The sequence below is a fragment of the Hippopotamus amphibius genome, chromosome 13 (genome assembly GCF_030028045.1).
Source record: "Hippopotamus amphibius kiboko isolate mHipAmp2 chromosome 13, mHipAmp2.hap2, whole genome shotgun sequence".
Lineage (NCBI taxonomy): Eukaryota > Metazoa > Chordata > Mammalia > Artiodactyla > Hippopotamidae > Hippopotamus > Hippopotamus amphibius.
In genome coordinates this window covers 67,477,219-67,498,435 of record NC_080198.1, presented here as the reverse complement: position 1 = coordinate 67,498,435, position 21,217 = coordinate 67,477,219, and the positions used below count along the sequence as shown (strand labels likewise).

At 39.2% G+C, this 21,217-nt stretch overlaps 1 non-coding gene and 1 pseudogene across 1 annotated transcript; one reads left to right on the top strand and one right to left on the bottom strand.

Moving 5' to 3' along the window:
- Positions 1–1,160: 1,160 nt before the first annotated feature.
- On the bottom strand, positions 1,161–20,504 carry LOC130834478 (protein cornichon homolog 1-like; annotated as a pseudogene).
- On the top strand, positions 19,820–19,926 carry LOC130835431 (U6 spliceosomal RNA). The gene has a single exon (XR_009048915.1). It is a non-coding gene; the product is annotated as a U6 spliceosomal RNA (small nuclear RNA).
- Positions 20,505–21,217: the final 713 nt, after the last annotated feature.

Below are 21,217 nucleotides of genomic sequence, written 5' to 3'. Positions count from 1 at the left end.
TATTCAGATTACCCTATCATTTATTAAATTGTATTTAATTTAGTTAATAAATAGTTACATAGGAAGTTGATAAATAGCTACATGGGATAGATATAATTCTTAAGAGACTGATTCAATAACTGCCAGAGAGGTAATATTCGTATTGGCACAAGAATGGACACATTCTGAGTGTTTTCATAACTAACAGTACACCGGAAAAAACATTTCAAGGATGTACTTTGTGTAAAAAAATTACCTCAACCTTTACAGTTTCTTCTATATGATGAAGAGTACCATGCAAAATTGACCCCAGGACAGATTTCTCCAGATGATGGATGAAGTGTGGAGTTACTGCATACTGACACAAAGACATTCTTTGAAAATACTGTATGTAACTCCATAACAACCTTGGAGTGCTTGATAAGGCTAAAAAGAATTGAAATTGAAAAGCAAGCTTATCAGTTGTATAGTCTTAAGGACAGCTTTCCATTACTCTGGGTCCAGGGGGAATATCTGAAGAAAATATATCTGTCTTCAGTTGGGATGGTATGTTTTTAAATCTTTGTCTACACAAGTCTGTTCTGCTATTGGCCTCTAAACTGTCTTGTGCAGGTCTTATCCATGACTTATAAAGTTCAAATGATAGAGGTGACAGAACAAAAATGCAGTGACAGGAAATATCACATTATAGCAGCAGAATGAGTTCTAATGGGTCTTTTGGCAGGGATGCCCAGTCCATGTGCTTGCAGTGTGGACTTTAGAATTGTTGGTCAGTGGAAGGAGGTGGAAGGAGAAAGAAGATATTGGGTAAATAGATACATTTTCCTGTTCTAGCTTTGCTTACAAAATTGATCAATGGCCAAGGGGAACTTAAGTAACACTGCCTGTATTTTCCTTGGTGTCACTTTTTCTCCCTCTTTCCACGGTAATGGGAAAAATTTTAACTCACCAGGAATGCCGTGAACGTCTCAGAATAAGGTACGGTCATCTTGGTGGAATGGCAATAGTTCTTAACTTTGGAGGTTCCTTCTGTTGTGGCCTGACTGAGAGGTCACTGACCCTAAACATGTAGGGGCTTCGTATAAGCCACCCCAGTCCCTCTCTCCTTCTACTCTGCTTTACTAGCATCATCCTTTTCAAAAGCGCTTTAGGGGCTGTCACATCACTGTTTGAGGAGGCAATCAAGAGGACATGACCGCCAGCTGACCCTTGGGCTGGACCCAGGCAATCAGAGGCTGCTCACTCTTGCCCCGTCCTTGGAATGTATGGTCTGCCTTCCATTCCGACAGTGGGTGCTGTTCCGAGGGTGTAACCTTAAGACAGTAAGGTGTTATTGAGAACATCTGGATACTATACATGAGCAAAACCAGGTAAGGCCTCTTTAGAAACTTTTAAGATTTGGCCATGGGTGCAGAAATTTACTTGTCTTGCAGCCACCCAAGATAGGCCTCTTATGTAAGTTCCCTTGCTCATTAAAACAGACATCTACCAATCTGGCAGGCCTGACTCTTTCTTAGGTCTCTCCCTGCCCTCCAGCTGATTTCAGATTACACTCAGGAAGTTCCCCAAGTTGTGAGCCAACAATCACCTTAATTATTGTCCAATTTACTCCTGAAAGCAGTACATTCACATATGACAATAATACAACATAGCAAAAGGTGGTCCTATTGTCACTAATAGCGTCCTGGTAGCAAAAGGATGACAGGCTTCAAGGGCATCTCTAAGAAAGAGCCTCATTTTGTTGTGTACCTGGATTGGTCTCAAGTTCTAGGAAGAAATGGCTCTGCAATATAAGTGCTCTCATTCCACTGAATTCTCCTAAAGTGACTCCACTTTTCTAACCTACATCCTCTTACCTACTGATTGGCCAATGCTTGGCAGCTGTCTTGGGCAATTTTCAGAACCAAATTTGATCTGACATCTTAATCTGCATATTAGAATCTCTAAGACATTGCAGTGAACTGCAGGGGTACAAGAAGGCAATGGAACGTGTTGAATCCTTTCAGAAGGATTTGATTCAAGGTTTATTCAAAGGTTTGAAGAAAAAATGTTTCCATGTTAGAGATTCCAAGGAAATTTTACTATAAGCAAATCTGCATTTTTCTTTTTCTGGGCTATGCAGAGTGGACATGAAAATTTACTTTCGTGAGGATTTAAATAAAGACCATGAACCTTAAAAGTGGACATGCACAGCCTTTGTTTTTCAAACTCTCACTTTTCTTCCACTAATCTAAATTGAGGGTAATAAAAGGGGAAGTTCAGAATGACTAAAATTGTCTCATGTCCAGGATGACTCTTTATTTACAGGGACTGAGGGAGGAATTAACCAAATAGACTCACACAATAGGCATCCTCAAGGACTGTACTTTGGAGAAGCCAATGAACTGTGGCCTCAAAGTCCTTTACCGCTTTGTCAGCCTTGGATTGCTCTACACAATTGAGCTGCGGAAGGCGCTGATCAAAAGGGGGAAATTTTCAGGGGTAGAAACCAAAAATCTTAAATAAGGTAAATTAATTCATTGTTCATTTTAATGATAATTTTTAGTTCATTAAATTGATTTAGCATTAAAAAATTTCTGGTGGTATATCACTTCATGCAGCAACACTCAATAAAAGCGAGGCTCAAATATCATATAAAGAATATAGATTATAGGGAATAGAAGATTTTTATTTTGCCGGAAATTTCAGTAATGCCTGGAAGTCATTTAAAATGTCATTTAATTATAAAATAAAGGCATATGTATTATGGAAAAGAACGTAAAACTAACCTGTATGTTTATAATGAATCACAGTTTAAGGATTTTCTCTTAATATGGTGAGCTGCTTTGGAGTATGCCTACAGATCCTTCTAAAGTAGGTTCTTAGATTATTTGTGCTTAACATTTGGTTTTTTGTGTGTGTTTTTTTGTTTTTTTTTAACGTGGGCAGACCTCACAGAGAGATGATGGCTAGGAGTAAGTGAGGTGATGCTAAAGGCCAGCACTGTGCCTGGTGCATACCAAAAACCTGGGTAAGCTTAGTTACTGCTCTTGCCACTACTACTACTGCTAATCAGTCATCATCCTCATCCTCATCAAGGTAGAAAACATTATTTCCAGCACAGGTTTTAGCATCTTAGCTTCGGTCATTCCCTCACTCTCCACTGGGGGAAAATTTTCTCTCTGAGACCACCCATTCACTTTCTTTTTTTTTTAGTATTGAATTGATTGTTTATTTCTTATTTCTATTATATAGTGGTTGTGTAGCAAAGCCACATTTTACTTTTATTTTATTTTTCTAAGTATTTTCCATATTTATTTTTTTTCAAGCTCTTTATTGGAGGTACACCAGAGTGAATCAGCTGTATTTAGACATATATCCCCATATTCCCTCCCCCCCGTAACTCCCTCCCACCCTCCCTATCCTGGCCCTCTAAGTCATCACCCATCATTGAGTTGATCTCCCTATCACTTCTTGCAATAGCTCACAATTGTCTAAAATGAAGAAAATGGGAGTAAACAGGATTTTCCTATATCACAATAGGTGATGCAGCTTCACTCTAAACTGGGAAGGATCCAAGTATGTATTCTCTTAAGCCCTTGGGGAAGAAAGAGAATTTCCTCTAGTAATTATGTCCAGAAAATAAAAATCAAGTAAACATGTATGACTGTTGCCTGAAAATGTGCATACCTTAATGTTGAAATATTTAGATATGTGCACTAGATTCTTTCCAGTTATGGATCCTGCTGAAGAAAGTGACATTGCTTTTGGAGCTTTTCCCCTTAGATATGATATTGAATTCCAAAATTATCTGTATTCTTTAAAAAAATCTAAAGCATAAAAACAAATTGTTTTGAACAACTTTTATTTATTGATAATACTTTTTATGTTTTAATGAAAATTTAAATATCTTAGATAATGGCAAATGCTTTTTATTGAAAACTCTACTTTTTAGCTTTGAGATAGGTATAAAGCAACATGAATGCTTCCTCACCAGTAGAGGATTGCTCCAACTTCCCTAGTCTCCTGAGCACTTCTAACAACGTACCATTTTGTTTTTCTGCATGATCAGTGGAAAATGAGGGAGGCTTTTGACTATAACCCAATTAATTAACTTTTGAGGACTGCCAATATGCATGCCACAAGCCAAAGAAATCATTTGAACATTTGGATTATATTTAGAACTGTCTGAATTCAGCAAGAAATAGTTAATTTTCTCCTGCCTTTTGAATTAGTTTTACCAGGAAGAGAAAGAGAATTGGGCCATTGAGCTTACTTAGTAGTAAATGACAGACAAATCCTAGCCCTGGGAGTAATTCCATTTCCATTTCCCGAGTCTGATACTAGAGCAATATGGCCTCCTTCCCACCCTATTGTATGAAAGCACCTTTGGGAGTTACCTTATCCAAGTTCACAATAGAACACCTCATTAGTCATGAGCAACACCTATTAAAAAGCCAAAGATTCTTAGAATTCCTCTATCAAATTATTCTTCTCAGAATTTTTATTTTTGACCTTCAAAATAGGTTTTCAGGAACTCAGATTCTAAGCCAATACTAAATCTCCATGATCTGATTCCTCTAATGCACCAGGAAAATACATTCTGAGCTTCTTTGAATTGTTTAGTGGGAAATCACTGCCATGATGTTTGCTTCTCATGGCTCAGACTTCCCACTGGCAAGTGAGATGGATAACGATACAAGTTACTGCCCACAAAGGTAGACTTTGAGAAAGTATGAAAGTTTAAAACAAACACGGAGTATGAAAGCATTTAATTATATATGCTTCCTAACTAGTCTGAGAGAAAATCGGTCCCTAAGTGTGCCCATCAGATGAGAAGAATGAGAGATTTACATGCAACGATAGCTGGTGCTAGAAACTGCAATGCTGATACTGCACGCTTCAAAAAAGTCTGGTCAGCTTTTCAATTCACAGCAGGACACGTTCAAATTATGAAGCTGCCGACTGGGCAAGCCAAGGTCATATGAAACAACTAAGGAAAATATCCTTAAATCTTATTTTTGGCTGCAGTAGGTCATCATTAATTCTGCTCTCAGTTTTAAGAAGAGTATTTTTTCCCCAATACAAATTCGATTTTATGTACTTAAAATTAGACTTCTGGATGTAAAACAAAATTTTAGTGACTAGCCAGGAATGGAAAACTTACACTTAAATCTGAAGGAAGTATTCTAACCATCATTCTATATAAAACTTGCTTTCCACCTGATATGGTCCTTATGTCAAAGACTTCTTTGGCTTATCCCTCACTAGGTTTCAAATATGACAGAGATTAGAATAGAAATAGAATTATTATAAATCTATATTATGCTGAAATGAGCAATCTCATTTATTACACTATGGACATCATAATGTACCTAACAGAAGAACTATATGAAATTTGAAAATAGGCAAAAGAGATGATTTGAGGTCCTTTCAGTGTAGCACTAGGCTGGGTGTTTGAATGACTGGGGTATATTACAATTCTGTAGGAGCAAAGGTTATATGAATGGTTTCTATCTGGTGGAACAGATAACCACAAAAGTTAACTACCTTGGGAGATGTTAACCAGTTTAGTATCTAATCTAGCAATTTTATCCTAACATTTCTTTTTAAAATTTCAGATAGATATTTCTTTTTTTTTTTTAATTATTTTTTTTGGGGGGGTACACCAGGTTCAATCATCTGTTTTTATACACATATCCCCGTATTCCCTCCCTTCCTTGACTCCCCCCCCTCGAGTCCCCCCCACCCTCCCCACCCCAGTCCTCTAAGGCATCTTCCATCCTCGAGTTGGACTCCCTTTGTTATACAACAACTTCCCACTGACTATTTTACAGTTGGTAGTATATATATGTCTGTGCTACTCTCTCGCTTCTTCTCAGTTTCCCCTTCACCCCCCGCCCCCTCCCATACCTCGATTTCTCCAGTCCATTCTCTGTATCTGCATCCTTGTTCTTGTCACTGAGTTCATCAGTACCATTTTTAGATTCGGTATATGTGAGTTAGCATACAATATTTGTCCTTCTCTTTCTGACTTACTTCACTCTGTATGACAGATTGTAGTTCTATCCACCTCATTACATATAGCTCCATCTCATCCCTTTCTATAGCTGAGTAATATTCCATTGTGTATATATGCCACATCTTCTGTGTCCATTCATTTGTTGATGGGCATTTTGGTTGCTTCCATGTCCTGGCTATTGTAAAGAGTGCTGCAATAAACATTATGGTACAAGTTTCTTTTGGGATTATGGTTTTTTTTGGGTATATGCCCAGTAGTGGGATGACTGGATCATATGGTAGTTCTATTTGTAGTTTTTTAAGGAACCTCCAAATTGTTTTCCATAGTGGCTGTACCAACTTACATTCCGACCAACAGTGCAGGAGAGTTCCCTTTTCTCCACACCCTCTCCAACATTTGTGGTTTCCAGATTTTGTGATGATAGCCATTCTGACTGGTGTGAGGTGAGATAGATATTTCTTAAACGGTCTTTGAGCCAGTTAAAACATCTCTCATTTATTAATGTTACATAACACCTCTGATACATATTCATTTGCATTTCCCTGATAGTCATGATTTTAAACTGCTTGACAATTATATTTAACATGCTGTAAATTGTAAGTTTAAAATAGTAGCAACCCTAAATAATGAAGCTATTAATGCACAAACAACATTACAACATTATGGAATTTTATAACTAAGAGCTCTCAAGGATCTCTGACTCATTTTTTCTAATTTCAATTGATATTCTTGAGGCAAGGTAACCAGAGAGAAAAATGAAACCCTTGATATCTCCTTCTCCTCTTATCCTCACATCAAATGAATCTATAAATTCTGAGGATCCTACTCCTTAATACTTCTTTTTTTTATTTTTTTTTATTTTTGGGGGTACACCAGGTTCAATCAACTGTTTTTATACACATATCCCCATATTCCCTCCCTTCCTTGACGCCCCCCCCCCCCTCGAGTCCCCCCCACCCTCCCTGCCCCAGTCCTCTAAGGCATCTTCCATCCTTGAGTTGGGCTCCCTTTGTTATACAACAACTTCCCACTGACTATTTTACAGTTGGTAGTATATATATGTCTGTGCTACTCTCTCGCTTCTTCTCAGTTTCCCCTTCACCCCCCGCCCCCTCCCATACCTCGATTTCTCCAGTCCATTCTCTGTATCTGCATCCTTGTTCTTGTCACTGAGTTCATCAGTACCATTTTTAGATTCCGTATATGTGAGTTAGCATACAATATTTGTCCTTCTCTTTCTGACTTACTTCACTCTGTATGACAGATTGTAGTTCTATCCACCTCATTACATATAGCTCCATCTCATCCCTTTTTAGAGCTGAGTAATATTCCATTGTATATATATGCCACATCTTCTGTATCCATTCATTTGTTGATGGGCATTTAGGTTGCTTCCATGTCCTGGCTATTGTAAAGAGTGCTGCAATAAACATTATGGTACAAGTTTCTTTTGGGATTATGGTTTTCTTTGGGTATATGCCCAGGAGTGGGATGACTGGATCATATGGTAGTTCTATTTGTAGTTTAAGGAACCTCCAAATTGTTTTCCATAGTGGCTGTACCAACTTACATTCCCACCAACAGTGCAGGAGAGTTCCCTTTTCTCCACACCCTCTCCAACATTTGTTGTTTCCAGACTTTGTGATGATGGCCATTCTGATTGGTGTGAGGTGATACCTCATTGTGGCTTTGACTTGCATTTCTCTGATGATGAGTGATGTGGAGCATCTTTTCATGTGTTTGTTGGCCATCTGTTTGTCTTCTTTGGAGAAATGTCTATTTAGGTCTTCTGCCCATTTGTGGATTGGGTTATTTGCTTTTTTGGTATGAAGCTGCATGTGCTGCTTGTATATTTTGGAGGTTAATCCTTTGTCCGTTGTTTCATAGGCAATTATTTTTTCCCATTCTGAGGGTTGCCTTTTAGTCTTGTTTATGGTTTCTTTTGCTGTGCAAAAGCTTTTAAGTTTCATGAGGTCCCATTTGTTTATTCTTGATTTTATTTCCATGATTCTAGGAGGTGGGTCAAAAAGGATGTTGCTTTGATGTATGTCAAAGAGTGTTCTGCCTATGTTTTCCTCTAGGAGTTTGATAGTGTCTGGCCTTCCATGTAGGTCTTTAATCCATTTGGAGTTTATTTTTGTGTATGGTGTTAGGAAGTGTTCTAATTTCATTCTTTTACATGTTGCTGTCCAATTTTCCCAGCACCACTTATTGAAGAGGCTGTCTTTTTTCCATTGTATACTCGTGCCTCCTTTGTCAAAGATAAGGTGCCCATATGTGTTTGGGCTTACTTCTGAGTTCTCTATTCTATTCCATTGATCTTCCTTTCTATTTTTGTGCCAGTACCATACTGTCTTGATCACTATGGCCTTGTAGTATAGTTTGAAGTCAGGAAGCCTGATTCCACCAATTCCATTTTTCCTTCTCAAGATGGCTTTGGCTATCTGGGGTCTTTTGCGTTTCCATACAAATCGTCAGATTTCTTGCTCTAGTTCTGTGAAAAATGCCATTGGTAATTTGATCGGGATTGCATTGAATCTGTAAATTGCTTTGGGTAGTACAGTCATTTTCACGATGTTGATTCTTCCAATCCAGGAACATGGTATGTCCCTCCATCTGTTTGTGTCATCTTTGATTTCTTTCATCAATGTCTTAAAGTTTTCTGCATACAGATCTTTTGCCTCCTTAGGCAGGTTTATTCCTAGGTATTTTATTCTTTTGGTTGCAATGGTGAATGGGAGAGTTTCCTTAATTTCTCTTTCTGCTCTTCCGTTGTTAGTGTATAGGAATGCAAGAGATTTCTGTGCATTAATTTTGTATCCTGCTACTTTACTAAACTCATCAATTAGTGCTAGCAGTTTTCTGGTAGAGTCTTTAGGGTTTTCTATATATCATATCATGTCATCTGCAAAGAGTGACAATTTTACTTCTTCTTTTCCAATTTGGATTCCTTTAATTTCTTTTTCTTCTCTGATTGCTGTGGCTAACACTTCCAAAACTATGTTGAATAACAGTGGTGAGAGTGGACACCCTTGTCTTGTTCCTGTTCTTAGAGGGAATTCTTCCAGTTTTTCTCCATTGAGAACAATGTTGGCTTTTGGTTTTTCATATATGGCTTTTATGATGTTGAGGTAATTTCCTTCTATGCCCATTTTCTGGAGAGCTTTTATCATAAATGGATGTTGAACTTTGTCAAAAGCTTTTTCTGCATCTATTGAAATGATCATATGGTTTTTATCCTTCAATTTGTTGATATGATGTATCACGTTGATTGATTTGCGTATATTGAAGAATCCTTGCATCCCAGGGATAAACCCCACTTGATCGTGGTGTATGATTTTTTTAATGCGCTGTTGCAGTCTGTTAGCTAGTATTTTGTTGAGGATTTTTGCATCTATATTCATCAGTGATATTGGTCTGTAGTTTTCTTTTTTTGTGACATCTTTGCCTGGTTTTGGGATCAGGGTGATGGTAGCCTCGTAGAATGAGTTTGGGAGTGCTCCACCTTCTGCAATATTTTGGAAGAGTTTGAGAAGGATAGGTGTTAACTCTTCTCAAAATGTTTGATAGAATTCGCCTGTAAATCCATCTGGTCCTGGGCTTTTGTGTGTTGGGAGATTTTTAATCACTGCCTCAATTTCTGTACTTGTGATTGGTCTGTTCATGGTTTCTATTTCTTCCTGGTTCAGTCTTGGAAGATTGTATTTTTCTAAGAATGTATCCATTTCTTCCAGGTTATCCAATTGATTGGCATATAGTTGCTTGTAGTAGTCTCTCATGATGTTTTGTATTTCTGAGGTGTCCGTTGTGACTTCTCCTTTTTCATTTCTAATTCTGTTGATTTGCATCTTCTCCCTTTTTTTCTTGATGAGTCTGGCTAATGGTTTATCAATTTTGTTAATCTTCTCAAAGAACCAGCTTTTAGTTTTATTTATTTTTCTTATGGTTTCTTTCCTTTCTTTTTCATTTATTTCTGCTCTGATCTTTATGATTTCTTTCCTTCTGCTCCCTTTGGGGTTTCTTTGTTCTTCTTTCTCTAGTTGTTTTAGGTGCAAGGTTAGGTTGTTTATTCGATCATTTTCTTGTTTCTTAAGGTAGGACTGTATTGCTATAAACTTCCCTCTTAGAACTGCTTTTGCTGCGTCCCATAGGTTTTGGGTTGTTGTGTTTTCGTTGTCATTTGTTTCTAGATATTTTTTGATTTCCTCTTTGATTTCTGTAGTGATTCCTTGGTTGTTTAATAGTGAATTGTTTAGCCTCCATGTGTTTGTATTTTTTGCAGTTTTTTTCCTGTAATTGATATCTAGTCTCATGGCGTTGTGGTCTGAGAAGATGCTTGATATGATTTCAATTTTCTTGAATTTGCCGAGGTTTGATTTGTGACCCAAGATGTGATCTATCCTGGAAAATGTTCCATGTGCACTTGAGAAGAAAGTGTAGTCTGTCGTTTTTGGATGGAATGTCCTATAAACATCAATTAAGTCAAGATGCTCTAATGTGTCATTTAAAGCTTGTGTGTCTTTATTTATTTTCTGTTTGGATGATCTGTCCATTGATGTAAGTGGGGTGTTCAAGTCTCCCACTATTATTGTGTTACTGTCGATGTCCCCTTTTATAGCTGTTAGCATTTGCCTTATGTATTGAGGTGCTCCTATATTGGGGGCATAGATATTTACCATTGTGATATGTTCTTCTTGGATGGATCCCTTGATCATTATGTAGTGCCCTTCCTTGTCTCTTTTAATAGTCTTTACTTTCAAGTCTAATTTGTCTGATATGAGTATTGCTACTCCAGCTTTCTTTTGACTTCCATTTGCATGGAATATCTTTTTCCAACCCTTCACTTTCAGTCTATATGTATCCCTTGGTCTGAAGTGGGTTTCTTGTAGGCAGCATATAGAAGGGTCTTGTTTTTGTATCCATTCAGCCAGTCTGTGTCTTTTGGTTGGAGCATTTAATCCATTTACATTTAAAGTGATTATTGACATGTGTGTTCCAATGACCATTTTCTTAATTGTTTTGGGATTGTATTTGTAGGTGTTTTCCTTTTCTTGTGTTTCCTACTTAGAGAAGTTCCTTTAGCACTTGTTGTAAGGCTGGTTTGGTGGTGCTGAATTCTCTTAACTTTTGCTTGTCTGGAAAGCTTTTGATTTCTCCCTCAAATCTGAATGAGATTCTTGCTGGGTAGAGTATTCTTGGCTGTAGGTTTCTCTCTTTCAGGACTTTCAGTATATCCTGCCATTCCCTTCTGGCCTGCAGAGTTTCTGTAGAAAGGTCAGCTGTTATCCTGATGGGTTTTCCCTTATATGTTGTTTGTTGCTTTTCTCTTGCTGCTTTTAATATTTTTTCTTTGTGTTTAATTGTCATTAGTTTGATTAATATGTGTCTTGGTGTATTTCTCCTTGGGTTTATTCTGTATGGGACTCTCTGTGCTTCTTGGACTTGGTTCATTATTTCCTTTCCCATGTTGGGGAAGTTTTCCACTAGAACCTCTTCAAATATTTTCTCAGACCCTTTCTTGTTTTCTTCTTCTTCTGGGATGCCTATAATTCGAATGTTGGTACGCTTAATGTTATCACTGAGGTCTCTGAGACTGTCTTCTATTCTTTTTATTCTTTTTTCTTTTTCCTGCTCTGTGGCGTTTATTTCTCCCATTCTATCTTCCAACTCACTTATTCGTTCTTCTGCCTCAGTCATTCTGCTGGTTATAGCATCTAGAGTATTTTTAATTTCAGTTATTTTGTCATCCATTGCTGTTTGTTTTTCTGAGTTCTTATGAACTGTTTCTTGTACTTTCTCTATTTTGTTATTGAGATTTTGTATCATTTTAACTATCATTACTCTAAATTCTTTTTCAGGCATTTTTCCTATTTCCTCCTCATTTATTTGGTCTTGTGGGGTTTTTTCCTGCTCCTTTGCCTGCATGGGGTTTCTTTGTTTCCTCATGGTTGTCCAAGCTTTTGGGGTTGCTTGTCCTGGTGATAGAGGTGTTTATAGAAGACTGTCCAAGCCTCAGACTAATGTCCAAGTATTGGATTAAACGAATATTCAGTCTAGGAAACACATACATGTATAAGACACACAATTACTGAATCCGTTAGTACATAAGGCTCTAGAAAGACCTGACAGAACCCCAGTGTGCTATCAGATATTCAAAGAGAAACCCAGCAGAAATTGACAACTGAAACAGAACAAATCAGAGACAAAAGCAAAAGCAAACAAACAACAAATAACACCCTACACATACAAACATCAATCCAGGGAGATTTTGTAAGCTAGGATAAAATATAGAAATGAGCTGGAGTACCACCAGAGAGAATGGAGATTCTCAGAATGTAATTAGACAACTGTACTAAGAACTAAGATAAAGACAAAAACCTAATATTAATACCAAGGCAGTGCATCATCTGGAGAATAGAGCAAGGAGTCTGAGCAGACCAATAGTGTTGCTTATAAGTATGTTAATATAAAATACACTTAAAATGGCTGGAAGAAAGGGGAACAGAAGAGCGTAATGTGGTTGGAAATATGCAAAGAGAAAGGAATAGAAGTGTATAAAAGAAAGGGATGAAAGGAAAGTATGAAAGATATTTTGTCCATACTACCAAAAACTTAGCTAGATATAGAAGTATATAAAAAGGTAAAAAAAGAAAAAAAAAAAAAAAAAAAAAGAATAAAAAATATCCTTAAAAAATTATGTTGTAAAACTTGTAGATCCCTTAGGGCTAAGATCGTATTTAGTAAATCAAAAAAAAAAAAAAAAAAAAAAAATCCAGAACTGATCCCGGAATGGACCAGTTCAATAGGTATTGATACTACTATTTCTGTTTCCTTAGTGTCTCAGCTGTAAGTGTCCTTCTCCTTGCCTTGGGTTTCCTTTATTGTTCGTCTGTAAGCCTCGGTGTGTGGGGAGGGAGAGGGTACAATAGTGGCTCCTTCTCCTGGGAGTGAGTGAGCAGTGGCGCACTGATGTTTCAGTCAGGATTGGAGGTGCCTGTTGCAGCGGGACGCTGGTGGCTCAGGCGTACACCGAAAGTCTTAGAGTTCGGCCTCTCTCGGGGTTTTTTCTTTTTGATGCTGTTTTTTTTTTTTGTTTTTTTTTTTTCTCGGCAGCCTCCCTGCTGCTGGCGTTGCAAGGAGTTTTAATCTAGCCCCGCCCGAGTGCCTGAGGGTGCTTGTTATCCCTGAGTTCCTTAGGTGGCCTGCAGGGCGTCTCTCCACTGCCTGTTGCCGAGGTGCCGAAAGAGAGGGAGAGGCTACGCGCGCGGCTCCTCCCCCCCGCCCGGGAGCCTGCAGCCTCCAGCCGCCATCATGGCCGGGGCAGCTCTCAGGGACTGGCACTCCTCTCCGCGGACCTCCTCCCTCCTGTCCTCTCGGTCTGTCACCCTACCGGCAACAATGTTTCTCCCCCTGAACCAGCTCTCCGGTTCCCACGCTCCCGCTCCTGGACCCTCCGTTCAGCCGCGGATCGATGTTTGGGTCCAGGAACGCTGAGCTGCGCTGCGGACCCTCCGTATGTTTCTCACTCCCTCCCGTCTGCCGCAGCTCCGCCACTTCACCCTCTTTGAGCCCTCGTAGATGCCTCCCTACCGGCTATGTCGGGCTCCCCGCGGCCCTTTCTGGTGCCCGAGGCCGTCTGCTGGTGTTCAGCTGGTTCTCTATGGGAATGACTGCGTCCTTCCGTGCGTTCCCAATGCATCTGTGGAGAGGGATGCACTCCACGTCTCTCTACTTCGCCGCCATCTTTTTCTCTCCTCCTTAATACTTCTTAAACTACATTTTGCTGAAGCCACCCAAGCCCAAGCTACCATCATCACTTTGCATTACCAAAATAGCCTCCTATCTAGTCTCCTCATTTTCATTTATGTCTCCTTCTCTCTATCTTGTACAGAGAAGCTAGAGTGCTCTTCAAAAATATTTACCTGGTGATGACATTTCCTGTTGAAAACACTTCAGTGGCTTTCCATGGGACATAATATAAAATGAAAGTAGTTTCACTATGATGTTTGCTGTGGGTTTGTCATATATGGCCTTTATTATGTTGAGGTTGGTTCAGTCTTTATTGAGAGTTCTTATAATAAATGATGTTGAATTTTGTCACATGTTTTTTCTGCATCTATTGAGGTAATCATGATTTTTATCCTTTGTTTTGTTAGTATGGTATATTACGTTGATTGATTTGTGGATATTAAACCACCCTTGCATCCCTGAATACCTCACTTGATCATGGTATATACTCCATTCAATATATTGTTGAATATTGTTTGCTAATATTTTGTTGAGGATTTTTGTATCTGTGTTCATCAGGAATATTGGCCTGTAATTTTCTTTTATTGTATTGTCTTTGTCCAGATTTGGTATTAGGATAATGCTGTCCTTGCGGAATGAAATTGGAAGCTGTCTTTAAAATTCTCTCTTTACCTTTACCTTTTGCCATTGTAATTATGATATATTTTTGTATGGGTCTCTTTGGGTTCATCTTGTTTGGGAGTCTCTGTGCTTCCTGGATATTTGTTTCCTTCCCCAAATTAGAGATATTTCCAGCCTTTATTTCTTCAAATAAGTTTTCTGCCCATTTCTCTCTTTTTCCTTCTGAAACCCCTATAATGCAAATGTTAGTATACTTGATGTTGTTTCAGAAGTCCTTTAAACTATTCTCACTTTAAAAAATACCGTTTCTTTTTGCCATTCTGGTGGGTGATTTCCACTATTCTGTCTTCCAGATTGCTGATCCATTTTTCTGTGTCATCTAGTTTGCTGTAGATTCCCTCTAGTATATTTTTCATTTCAGTTATTGTGTTTGTCAGCTCTGGTTAGTTCCTTCTAATATATTGTAACTCTTTGTTCATGTTCTTACTGTGTTCCTTCATTCTTCTCCTGAGTTTGGTAAGCATGTTTATGACCATTACTTTAAACTCTTTATCCGGTAAATTGCTTATCTTGGTTTCTTTAGGATTTTGGGAAGTTTTAATTGTTCTTTCATTTGGAACACATTCCACTGTCTCTTCACTTTGTTTGACTTCCTGTATTTGTTTCTATGAATTAGATGAAACAGCTACTTCATTATCTTGAAGGCATGGCCTGTGTAGGAGCTTCCCCTGTGTGGACTGCATGTGCCAGGTGGCTTTGACAGGCTGGCTGGAGCAACTGTGAACCAAAGGGGGGGGGGGGTCCCAGGAGGTGCCACACTGGGGCCATCCTGATGGGATGTCTGGAGTTGGAGAGAGCGTGGGCTGAGAGGGGTGTCCTGGGGTGTGCTCTGCTGGGGCTGCCTTGATGCGATGGCTGGAGTGGGCATGAGGGATATGGGATGCATTGTGCTGGAGCCACCTTGGTGGGACAGCTGGAGCTGAAGTAGACCCAGGTGAGGAGCCTGGGACACACTGCACCAAGGCCACCTAGGGGGATGACTGGAGCTGGGGTGGGTCAGGGCCTGCGGGGAGGCCTTTGCAGGCCAGCTCTATCTCTTGGACTATGTTCCTCCACCTGCTCTTTCAAGGTGGAGAAAGAGTGCAGAAACTGATGCTGGCCAGCACTTTCAACCCTGGAGAATGCTCCAGCACTTCCCAGCATGTTTGGCAGAGACTCTAAGGTTAGTAAATGGATTTCCTTCATGCATGGTCTAGGTGCCCTTTAAATTGCTGTTTTTGCTGTGCCCCAGGGTTGGTGAGTCTGCACATGGGCCCCTCAGTGTATTCCTCCCTACTGCAGGTTGCCACATTGGGGGCAGTGTTCCTATTGATAAAAGATAGTACACTCACTCTTTTCACTTAACAATCTATCTTAGAAATCTTTCCATATCAGTAAAAAGAAAGTGACCATATTCCTCTCTTGTCTTGTCTTGCGTTGTTTTCTCTGCCCTTCCCTTCCCTTCCCTTCCTTTTCCTTCCCACCACTCCCCTCCTCTCCTCCCCTCTCTTCTCTTTTCCTCTCCTCTCCTAAATAGGAAGCTTTAAAGTTTCATATTTAACATTTAAGATCCATTCATAATTTATTCCATAGAACCCTATGAATAAAAGATTCAAATTTCTCTCTCTCTCTCTCTTTTTTTTGCCAGATCGCTATCTAATTGTTGCAATACTATGTCTTTTACCTCATTAATTTTTAAAATTGAGGTATAATTGACATATAACATTATATTAGTTTCAGGTGTACAACATAGTGTTTCGGTACTTGTATATATTGCAAAATGATAACCACAGTAAGTCTAGTTAATATTTGTCACCTTGCAAAATTAGAAAAAAATTTTTCTTCTGATGATAACTTTAAGATCTCATTTCAAGGTCTACCCCTTTATTTTACTTTTAATTAATTAATTAATTTTTATTTATTGTCTGCATTGGGTCTTTGTTGCTGCACACAGGCTTCTGTAGTTGCGCAGAGCAGAGGCTACTCTTCATTGCAGTGCATGGGCTTCTTATTGCGGTGGCTTCTCTTCTTGTGGAGCACAGGCTTAAGCCTGTGTGCAGGCTTCAGTAGTTGTGGCACGTGGGTTCAATAGCTGTGGTTCGTGGGCTCTAGAGTGCAGGCTCAGTAGTTGTGGTGCATGGGCTTTGTTGCTCCACGGCATGTGGGATCTTCCTGGACCAGGGCTTGAACCCGTGTCCCCTGGTTTGGCAGGCAGATTCTTAACCACTGTGCCACCAGGGAAAGCTCTCTATCCCTTTATTTTAGGATACCACCTTTGACATATCCTGAATACCTTGAGTCTATGTACTTGAGTCTATTTCTGGGTTTTTCTACCTTGGGTCATTGATCTGTCCATCTGTTCCGGCCCTAGCATCCTGTTATTTTATTTATCAGAATATTACACTTTAATAACTGATGGGTCTAATCAGTTCTCATTGCACTTATTTTTCTGTTTTCCTAGATATATTTACTGAGTTTATTCTTACATAATAACCTCAGCATTAACGTATTCTAAACATTTGTAATTTAATTGAAGTTGCACTGAATTTATAAATTAATTAGGGAAAATTATGTATTTAAAATATTAAAACTTTCTGCTAAAGAATATAATGTTTTTCCACATTATGTTTCTACTCAGATCTACCTTGTGTCCTTTGAGAGTCTTGAAAAGCTTTCCTCATATAACAGAATATCTTAACTCCTAATTTATTTATTTATTTTTATTTTATTTTATTTTAAATTTATTCATTTACTTTATTGGCTGTGTTGGGTCTTTTTTTGCTGTGCACAGGCTTTCTTTAGTTGTGGTGAGTGGGGGCTACTCTTCATTGTGGTGCGCGGGCTCCTCATTGCCATGGCTTCTCTTGTTGCGGAGCATAGGTTCTAGGCACGTGGGCTTCAGTAGTTGCAGCACATGGGCTCAGTAGTTGTGGCTCACGGGCTTAATTGCTCCACGGCATGTGGGATCTTCCTGGAGCAGGGATCGAACCCGTGTCCCCTGCATTGGCAGGTGGATTCTTAACCACTGCGCCACCTAGGAAGCCCTCTCCTAATTTATTTTTATTTGCCTGTTTTACCTTTGATGATTTTTTGTGTGTTTAACTTTTGTGAATCAGTTTTGTAGATCAATTTTTTAAAAATAATTTATTTATTTATTTATAGGCTGTGTTGGGTCTTCATTGCTTGCATGGGCTTTCTCTAGTTTCGGAGACCGGGGCTACTCTTCATTGCGGTGGGTGGGCTTCTTATTGCAGTGGCTTCTCTTGCTGTGGAGCACAGGCTCTAGGCATGTGGGCTTCAGTAGTTGCGGCACATGGACTCAGTAGTTGTGGTTCAGTAGTTGTGGCTCACAGGCTTGGTTGCTCCAAGGCATGTGGGATCTTCCCGGACCAGGGCTCAAACCCATGTCCCCTGCATTGGCAGGCGGATGCTTAACCACTGCGCCACCTAGGAAGTCCCTGTAGATCAATTTTTAAGTCTTAAGAAAAAGGGGAGAAGGGAATTCCCTGGTGGTCCAGTGATTGGAATTCCATGCTTTAGCTGTCGAGGGCCCAGGTTTGATCCCTGGTCGGGGAACTAATCTAGTTTTATTTATTTATATATTTGGTCTTAGCTTTTATATTATTTTTCTATCTATAAAAGTTTTTCACTGTATGATTTGTTTGCTTTTTAAAAAAATATATAGTTCTAAATTTTAGGAAATTTGTATTTTTGTTCTAGTGACTTCTTGAGCTCCTGCATGTTCAAAATTATCTGTAGACTCCAGATTTACTACAAATTTTCAGATTGTAGTTATCCTCTCCCTTTATGGGTCTGTCTCTGACTTTAGTTATTGTACTTATGTTCTGTAGTCTTCCATGAATTTTCAAAATTTCTGTAGGACAGCTGGATTACAATGTTAATGTCTTCCATGGCAATATTTAAGAATTTTTTTCATTATCTAAAATGGAAAAATAGAGCCTCTTTTTTTCATAGTTTCCTTTACAGTATCTTCATATGATTCTGTGCTTATTACCTTTTCAAAATATTTGAGTTTATTTTATCTTCTTGGACCATTAGCAGGAGTTTCCAATGGGGGAAGAAATGAGCCAAGGTAGCATTCTAAAACTCACAGTTTAAGGACTCCCTTTTCTGCTACTAGACCAGAGTTTTTCAACCTTGGTACCAATGACATTCAGAGCTCGAGGTTCTTTATTGTGGGGGCTGTCCTGTGCATTGCAGTTTCTCTCCAGTGTGGCAACCAAAATGTCTCTCGACATTGCCAAATGTCTTCTAGAGGAAGAAACTGCGCTGGGTTGAAGATCGCTGTGCTAGAAGTGATAGACTATTTCTTTTTCATCTGTGCCACTTCCTCTGACAGCCAGTCATATCTGATTCAGGAGACTTTGTCACCAGCCAATGCTTTTCCCTATCTCCCCTCTCCATATCCTAGAGTCCTCCTCTTGACCATCATCAAGAGATATCAGTTTATCTCCCAAGGTGATGAATACACACCTATCAGATTTATATTTTGCTATATCTTTTTTTTTTAATTTCAGAGTTTTATTGTATTGCACTAAAGGAACAGCAGGACAGTTATACAATGTTCACTCTCATTCAGTTTTGAAAAGCTAAAGTACTCGCAAAATCTTAAGAATGCCTTTACCACCACATTAGAACACTAAGTATAATAACCAATTTCTTAATAAGTAATGTCTCACAAATTAAAACACATTTAAAATAGCTTTAAATGCATTCTTCACATGTCAACATATATTTTTGTATCATGTTCACTTATGCTTAAGACTTAAAGCAAGTATATTACTCTGGTGAAAATATGGGAAATCTCTCATTCATGCAATATACAGAGATAATATCTCAAGTCAAAGGGAAAAAAATCCCACTCATTTTTTTAAAGTATCCATACATAATCACCTGCACGATAGAAGAGGAAACCCATGAGGTTTCCCACAGGTCAGATATGTATTTTCAGTTCATCAGAAGCACCTGATATCTACAGCTAATTTATAATTAAATGGCATTTCAATAAAACCAAAATGAGCCCTACATGTTCCTACAAACGAAAGCTTCCAGTGAACTAAGGACAGTCAATAATTAATGCAATCATTCAAGGGATTATGGCTGTTCCTTAAGGAGTGCAAGTTCAAACCTGTCAACCCCAGAGGTATCATTTTATATTAATTTATATGTAATTCCATTTAAATTCTTTATCCGAGTATAACACATGACAATAGTCTTTCCACAAGCAAAAAATGTGGAAACATTTAAAAAATGAGTCATTTTTTAAAGTAACTGATCAGATTCCAGAGGCTACTCTTGGGAACAGGATCTTGCTGCACAGAATCCCTTTATTTGGTGGCTTTTTGCATGCACTTAACTGGACCAGTTCTTCTGAGTGTTATTCTGAGAACTCACCAAAACACAGATCAGGTGCTCGCTTCAGCCACACCTATACTAAAACTGGAACGATACAGAGAAGATTAGCATGGCCCCTGTGCAAGGAAGACATACAAATTCATGAAGCATTTGGTATTTTTATGCTTGGTGATGACCTAGAGGGGTGGAGTAGGGAGGGTGGGAGGGAGGCTCAAGACAGAGGGGATATGGGGATATATGTATAAATACAGCTGATTCACTTTGTTGTACAGTGGAAACTGGCACAATTATACTTCAATAAAGATCTAAAAAAAAAAACCTTGATCATGCCATATAGGTAGTAAAAAAATACTAGACGATAAAAAGCTAATTTGCACCATCCTTCTTTTTGACAATATGCTAGAATATCTGCATTCATGATGGTTACAGGCTCATAGAGTCCTGGTCCACTCATCACTGGTCTACTCATATACCTCTAAATCTGGTATGCCAAGAGGGGCATATTGAGACCCAGAGTAAGCCACTCTGCTGCACACAGAAACATGACACAGAAGAAAGCATGGATGAGGTACTCTGGAAGCACAAGAGGATTCAGGGTATTACACTGGTCTATAGGATTCTTGTAATCAGTCCTCATCTCATCAAATGCTATCATGTGCCAAATGGCAAAGAAGATGAACGCAGCGGTGAGCAGGATTGCCGGCGCATGCCGGCATAAGGCCGAAAACCTGAACCCCATGGCCGGGGAGCAGGAGCCTACATTTTGCTGCATCTTTTGAAGGCCTGCCTCCTATGCGCTCCCTTGGCTGTAGTCCTCCCTTTTTTCTTTCTTGGCCTCTCTGCCCATTCTTTGGCTGAGTTTGAGCCTCATTCAGCCTTGAGCTCTGTTTGATCTCAGCCCAGCTCTCTGCAGTTGCCTCTCATAATGGTGCTGTCTCCTTCTGGGAGTGGTATTTTCTAGGGATCTCCGGAATTCGCTCCCACTAACTTCCCAGCACTCTGTACTTCATCTTGCAGTTTTCCTGCCTCTGCCTATGGCAACCCCTCCCATACATAATCTGTAGTCTTCTATATTGTCTTGTTTTATAGAAAATGCAGTTTGTGGGAATTTTTTGTTTCCATCTTCCCTCTTATTTTGTCTGTTTAGGTTTGAGTTCAGAACTACTTTGCCTTTGTTCTTACTAGGACCAGAAGTCTTGAAAACGTGCTTTAAATATTTTTTCTTTATAGAGACATATTTTTCTGTGGTGGATAGAGTGGATTGGCACTTGGCATCATTTCAACTCCTTCTGGTGAATCTTCCTACACTGCTTGCAAAGATGTCTGGAGGCTGATTTGAGGTTGTGACTCTCAGAAACAGCTATGTAGGGTTTCATAGGCCAGAGAGGTAGAGGCATTCTGCCTACCATTCTGCTTTTCTGCCCAGAAGCACAATCCTTGAGGCATGGGGTT